The sequence below is a fragment of the Heteronotia binoei genome, chromosome 2 (assembly GCF_032191835.1).
Source record: "Heteronotia binoei isolate CCM8104 ecotype False Entrance Well chromosome 2, APGP_CSIRO_Hbin_v1, whole genome shotgun sequence".
Classification (NCBI taxonomy): Eukaryota; Metazoa; Chordata; class Lepidosauria; order Squamata; family Gekkonidae; genus Heteronotia; species Heteronotia binoei.
Window position 1 is genome coordinate 141,623,180 of NC_083224.1, and position 7,494 is coordinate 141,630,673.

At 45.9% G+C, this 7,494-nt stretch overlaps 1 protein-coding gene across 1 annotated transcript in view; it reads right to left on the reverse strand.

Annotated features, from left to right (window-relative positions):
• Nucleotides 1-4,448, reverse strand: part of LPAR3 (lysophosphatidic acid receptor 3) — a 47,201-nt gene extending 42,753 nt beyond the window's left edge. The window contains exon 1 of the mRNA XM_060232128.1: nt 4,340-4,448. The gene's annotated coding sequence lies outside the window, so the exon portion shown is untranslated. The remainder of the gene's footprint in view (nt 1-4,339) is intronic.
• Nucleotides 4,449-7,494: the final 3,046 nt, after the last annotated feature.

Genomic DNA, 7,494 nt, shown 5'->3' on the forward strand with positions numbered 1-7,494 from the left:
CTATTTGATATGGTCAGAGACTCATCAAGCTGCATAACATAGCACAGCATAACTAAATCTGCAGTATAACCAAATAACAAAATATACAATTCAAGGCAGACACAATTAAAATCTAGGCATACAAATTCAAATATGCCAATTCTAAAAAAACACAAAAAACACAAATATTCCAATTCTAAAATTTTGGACTTAAAATTGATAAAATAATTAAATATTTTTGCCTAACAATTTTTTTCCAGTGTCTTATAGCTTGAATAGTAGATGTCACCACCTTTAAGGTAATTTATTGGTCCCTGTCAGCTAAAAGCTCATCTAAATAAAATCTGGTATCCCTCTCAGGAAATTGACTACAGATTGGGTATATATATAGGCCATCCGAATATTCTGATAAAGTTTGCGTTTAAATAGTACATGTTCCCTTGTCTCTATCTTTCCCTCCCCACAGATGCACAAGATTCCAAGATTTATCTCCTGGTTAGTTACCACTGATGTTGCCCACACTTTAGCAGCTACCGGTGTCTGCAAGGGCTCCAACAAAGTCATCATTGTGTCATTGATATTTTCAAAGCAGCAGAAGATCAAAGTGATCTGTGACCTTGGAAAGCTATGAACAGGTTTTCTGAAGTTTCATTATAGTAAACTGAAAATAAAATAGGGTCCAACCTATACAAATCTAGGGTTTGCATCCTACAAGCTGTGTGTTTATTCCTCTTTCCAGTACACTTCCAGCAAAGACAAAAATAACTCAAGACTCTACGCATAAGTTGTTATCAATAGCCATGAGCCATTAGCAGAAGCCTGAGTAAGTCCTTCACTTTCACACCCTGGAGAAGACAGTACCTAGCAAATAAGAATCTCAGAGTTTTTACCCTTTATCCTCTTTCCTTTTTTTCTAGACTCCTTTTAGGAACATTAATGAGGACAGATTTAAAAGGCCAATTTAATATATGAGAATGTTAATTAGATGGAAATTGTGGCAAAAAGTTCCATCCAGACACAGCTGACTTATAGCAATCCTGCAGGGTTTTCAAGGCAAGAGGTGTTCAGAGGCGGTTTGCGATTGCCTGCCTCTGCATCATGACTCTGACGTTCTTTGGAGGTCTCCCATCCAAATACAAGCCAAGGCCAACCCTGCTTAGCTTCCAAGATCTGATGAGATTGGGCTTGCCTGGGCTTTCACACTAAATTACCCTAAAGGCTTTTTGTTGGTAGAATTTTCCATCAATGGAAACACTTTTACACATGTACAAATCTTCTGCACTAGCTATAAACAAGTATAAATATTTGGTTATGTGTCCTATTCTGGCATATGTTAACAGTAGCAGACAAAAACAACAATGGGATCCCTTCATCTTTCAGAAAAGCATAAATGAAAGCTCCCCCCCCCCCCCACGGACATCTGATTAGAAATTGTCTTGGGGTAGATAGATAGGTTTAAACACCATTTTTCTGATGTGAGCTGCTATTTGTACCAAGGGAACAAAATATAGGTGGCTCATATATGATTTGCCTATGCAGAGAAGGTTTGCAGCAGTTTACATCTGGAAAATGACACAGGGGAGGGGGAATATAATCCTACCCCACAACTCTACCTCTGCTTGAGGGTCTGCATGGCTGCATCTAATGAAAAAGAACATGAAGAGGGAGATTCGATCACTGATGTTTATGAGCTTTATCGGATTTGTTCCCCTTCATTAGAATTTATTGTATACGTAATCTTAGTTCCTTGGAATAACTGGAGAGCAAGTAATGTAAAGAACATTTTATCTTTGAAAAAAAATACACCACTTCCTGGATTTAATAATCCCTTTTAAGAATTAGTAATTTAAAAACAAGTGTTCATGTGAAATCAGGTGCAGAGTTATGCTTTTGCAATGTCCAGTGCAACTCAATGACAACAGATTCATGCACTTAAATTTCAGAATTAAAATGCATACAAGGACCCACCTTGAAGGAATCTTAAGGTTCTGGTGATACCTTGTACTAATACCTGGTATCACTAGTTCCAAGAACAACCCTTAGAGCAGGGGTGTCAAATATGCAGCCCAGGGGCCAAATCAGGCCCCCAGAGGGCTCTTATCAGGCCTTCAGGCAACTGTCTTATCATCTGCTTCCTTCTCCCTTTCTTGCTTCCTTCTGTGTAACAGCTTGCTTTGCAAGACTTGCTCAATCCCACAGGAGCTACAGAGCAAAACCCCTATTTTTTCCATTAGCTGAGGCTCCTCCCGTGGGGACGAAGGGGGGGGGGGAAGGCAGAGCTTGCTTTGCTAGGCTCTCTCAATCACACAGCAGAGTTACCAAGCCAAGCCTATCTTTCTTCTGTTGGCTGAGGCTACTCCCCCTCAGGGTTCCCTGGGAAAGAAAGGAAAGAGCCAGAGCTTCCTTTGCCCAATTCCCTGGATCCCATGGAAGAAATACAAAGCACCTTTAAGACCAACAAGTGCTAATGTTTTAAGGTTGTTTTTAAAAAGCAGTTGTGTTTGTCTGTGTCCTTTATAAAGTTTATATCTCTGCTACCTAATTTTAAATAGGTACACATACAGCACATCCAACATGGCGAGGCTTGACAAGGTCTCATTTATGTAAGATTCGACCCTCAAAACAAATGAGTTAGAACCCTTGCCTTAGAGCATTCACGTCCCACTCCATATTGTTCTTTTCAAGCATCAGAATCCAACCCCTAGAGCCCAGCTCACTTAGCCCAACCACGCTGCACTTCAAGCATTATGCTCACTCAAGAGCCCTCTCTGTCTTTGCTCCTACCCTTGGGAATGGGCCCCTGGGGCTGGCCATGGAAGCCTCCATCCCTCTAAACCTTTCGGGAAGCTCCAAAGGTTACTTTATTCAACAGACTCCTTTTTTCAGGGCACAGAAAGATTTGCTGACTGAGGGTCATATTTCCCAGGTAGGGTTTGTCAGTGTGTTTGTTTTTAAAACATTTGTTGCTACTGGTTGTGTTTCTACCTTGTACTGTTCTAAATTGCTCTGAGCTGTATGGATGGATGGTGGGGCAGGAGGCTCTAGTTTCTTGAATAAATCAATCAGCCATTTTCCTTTCAGTGGCTCTTGGCCTACAAGGCTCAAGGATTTTAAAATCTGTTTTATCCATGGCTCCTTATTAATCACTTGCCCCAGCCAATCAACACTGAACAGACTGGATTATAAACCATTGGTGGGCATAAGTTATCTGAACTCCAAATTAATATAGGTAACATGGTTAAGGTTACTACAACATCTGGACTGGATGTATCTGTAAATTATATTACAAGACTGGATGAAGACATCACCCTAAAGAAACTCTTTCTTAAAAGAGCTGCCCTCCATTTATCAGAAAGGAGGTCTGCGATAAGGGAAGAAGCCAGTCAGCTCCTTATCTAGGGCCTGACAATACAATAAGAATCCCAGCTCAATTGTACTCTGTGATTACAGACAATTGGACTGGAACTGTGCAACCTAACTTTCAGGATCCTGCTTTGCAAAAATGTCACTCCTGGCTGCCTGAGCACTGTTGCATACTTGCTTCTCTCAGCAGGGCAGTCTTACAAAAGGCAGTGCCACTCCTCTGCCTGCAAGAGTACCCACGATCAGGACTGGGAAAAGCAATTTCAAATCTTTCAGCCCTGCACAGTCCAGGCTCTTTTCCAGTTCTACTACCCACTAATGAGCCTTACTCATTCAGGGCATCCCTGTGCGGCACCAGAAGATTCTACTTGTGGCACCAGAAGATTCTCTGAACTGCACAAATCGCTTCTCAAGTTCAGGCTCACACAGACAGACACAGGCACACACAGAGAGAGACGGCATGGTCCTGCCTCTCTTTGGAAACAGCATTTAGATCGGGCAGTGAAGCAAGCTATTACATTCGAAATCACAGACTGCAGAAAAAGGGGGGGGGGGGGAGAACGACGCTAGGAATAAGCAGAGCAGCCTCATCAGAATCACAATTAAGCCTGTTCCTGAGGAAACAAAGAACAAGAAATAATATGTATTAGGATTTGAAAGCTCCGCAAAGTCCAAAGCAAGCCCGACACTCAAACGAAACAAGTGCGCTCTTCAGACTCAAGAAAGAACGAACGGAGCCGCGGCAGCCAAGTGACAGCCGCCGAGTCCGAACGAGTTGGTAAATTCATTCCCATGGAACGAAACCCTCACGCCGAATTCAGTGGCAGCCAGCGACTTTAGCTTAGAGAAAGAACCCCTCCTCTCCTCCCAGTCCAGAACAAGTGCTTTGGAGCCATCCCGACAGAAAGGGGGAATCCTGCCTGCACCCCACCCATCACCGCCCGCACTGAAAGGGGGCTGGATCCGCCCAGCGGGCGCCCCCTGGCTCGCCACTTACCACTCGTGTTCAGTCGCCTCCCCGCATAGCCAGAATCCGCCCGGCCGGCGGCTGCCGCGCTCTGCTCTCCCGAAGGCGGCCAGGCGCACAGCAGAGGCGCCCCGAGGCGTTTGGCGGCGGCCGGGGCAGCTCGGCAGGCTGAGGCGGGGGCGTGGTGGATCGGCCTCTCCAGCGCCGAGCGGGGGGCGGGCGGAGGGAGGGAGAAAAGGGCGCTCGTAACCGGGCCCAGGCGTCCTCCCCCGGACCTCAAGGCGGATTCCCCGAAGGCGTTTCTACAGCCGAGGGCTCCCTTGCAAGGTGGCGGCATGCGTGTGCCAGCGAGGGCTCACAACAACCCCGACTAGGAGGCCAACAAGCGCTTCACTGCCTCAGGAGCCGCCTTGAGACCGGAGGCGGCAGCGCGTTCTCCTGAGCTGCCTTGGCCAATTTGGTTCCCCCCAAGGGGCTGCCTGGCCCTGCCAGAAGGGGGCGAAACCGCGTCCCGCCACGCAGTTCCCTGTAGGGAAGGTGGGCCGCAGAGAACAGCCTACACTTGTAGGAAATGGGAGGGAGGGAGGGGGGGCGGATTTACGAGAGAAACCAAGGGAAGAAGATATTTGGTTTACCCGTTTACAAGTTTCTTGATCACCAAATGATCAGTACGCGGTTTTTTTCCCAACAATTGTGTGTTCTTATGTTCTATCCTCACAACAAGGCCGTGAGGCATGCTGGACTGAGATGTAAGACTAGTGAGTCGTATAACCCCAGGGCTCCAGTCTAGTCCCACTCAGGCAAATATGCAACACTGCCTCTCCAATATGCCCTTGTGGGTGATTTTGAATACACCTATGATGCTGAGTTGCAAGCAAACATTTTCATGTTAAAAGAAGCTATTATGACCTAGTGTTTCAATGGCTATGAATGACTGTTTAAAGATTCTGCATAGCTCAATGCATTGAACATCAGGACTGCTTTGATAGTTCTGTTGCATCCCTCACAATCAGAGTCAACAAATAGACTTTGTGGCATTCTCTGTGTATGAAAACGCCGGTTCCTTGGCACATTTAGGAAAAAAATTGAACCAAGAGAATGGCCATGCATCCAATAGGGACAAAGGGCTCACTTCCCCACAGATTCTGTGGGATAAACTATACAGCTGAGAAGCAACAAAGACTGGTCCATGGGGTTAATAGGGAAGGGGACAGGTTTAGTGTTTCCTCCATCATGTCTACCAGCTGCACTTCTTAATCTTGCCCCCACATAAGCGAATGGCTGCCATTCACACTGATGTGCAGGCCTGTAGCACCCTATGGGACCCAGAAGGCCCAGCCTCCTTGTGGATTTTATGGGGCCCCTCCCCAAGCCTTGCCTCCCCCTCAGGACCCCTCACCCCAATCGCCTCAGCACATGAAGCAGGCAGCTCTCTCCTCTGAAGCACTCTGAGCAGAGTTGGAGGGGTGAGCAGGCAGATTCTGAAAGCTAGGTGGGCAGCCAGCCCCACCCCCTGCTCCCACAGCCCTTAGTCTAGCCATGAAGAGCTGGGGGCTCCATGTGTTGCCTTGTTTTCCACCACCGTGAGCCTGAATGGTAAGTACTTGGGTGGGTGGAAGGAGAGGCCCCTAGATTGCACAGGCTGCAAGGGCAGCTGGAGTCCTTTCGAGGTAGGGAAGGAGGAGGGCAGCCAGCGTGTACAAGTTGTATGCATTCCCTGCTGCTCCCGGTTAGAGAAGAGCACAGGAAAGCAGAGAAATGAGGGAGTACAGAGATACAAATAGGCCTTCTTTTGGACTTCAGAATTGGTAGTTGATCACTGCAGACTGAGCTCCGGGAAAGGTAGAAGGGGAATCAGAGCTTTCATGCAATTTAAATCAACCTGGAGAGAGGAGGAAGAGGGGTGGCCCCCAGCCTCTCCAGCTTCTTGCTCCCACCCCCATGGCCCCCCCTCCTACAGCCCCCCTATGGCCCCCTTCGCCTGTGACTCTTAGCTGTGGGGCTGCTGATGTGAAATAGGCACTAAACATTTTCACCCTGCAAAGCTCTCACAAATGAAGGGCATTTTGCTAGTGTCTAATACAGAATTTATCCAACTGTTCAGTTTACCATTCCAGCCACTTTGTACAATCTCTCACTGAAACACTGGCAGGGGAAATTAAGCTTCTTTGTTTTTCTGCTGCTCAATTTTGTCATTCACTGATTTGTAGCCAAGACTTAACTTGAGCCTGGAGTCCCTAAGGACACCAGCAGCCCCTATAAAAACGTTCCTACCTCAGGCCCTCTTTGCAATAAATGAGAGTCATACAAGAGCAGTGAACAACAACAGTGTAGTAGCTTTTATTGGGGTGGGAGGACAATATAAAATAGTAAACACGGGCTTTTGAGTTCCATATGACGCTTCATCTGGCAGGGGAGGGATTTACAAAGGGGAGGTAGATCTTTCAAGGTATTCAGGAGGAGTCCAAAAATCTGCAGATTGTAGTTTTAATAAGAAGGAGTATTTTGTGACACATTTATTTCAGTGTTGCATATATGCAAGAATTTTCTGGTGGGTCGTATCCTATGGGATGAGCCCCTTTCCGTAGCAGGCTTAACTCAGGCATAGAAGTAATAATGAACAAGTTACTTTATATACACAAATATTTCTTCTTTGTCTCTCAGGCATTTGATTATTAGTATGGTACCACTTCTGTACAAGACTAGGAAAATGGCTTCCAGTAAACTTTGAATTCAATAGCTTTTGTTAGACAAGCCATGTAAATATCTAGTTAGCCTTTAATATGCTTTCATTGCTTATCTTTGTTAACTAGCAGGAGATTCAGAACCCTCTCTGATATGAAGCACCAATACAGTTCCTGCAATTGGAATTGAAGGCATAAAACCACATGTGGCACATCGGGTTAAACTGACCTAGGGTTGGAAGAGAGCACTGGAAGCTTGTGGTTTAATATATTGCTGTGTTTGTTTGCTAATGTACAGGCTGAGCATAGAACCAATCCACAGGCAGACAGTATTATCCCAAAACAAGCTCTGCCCTATATCCTACAGATGCTGAGATTAAAGCACATCAGATTTATTTATTTAGAAATGTGTTCCTTTTCTCAGTGGGGATTCAAAGCAACATGCAGAATAATTCTTAGGACTGCCAGCCTCCAGGTGGTAGCTGGAGATCTCCTGCTATT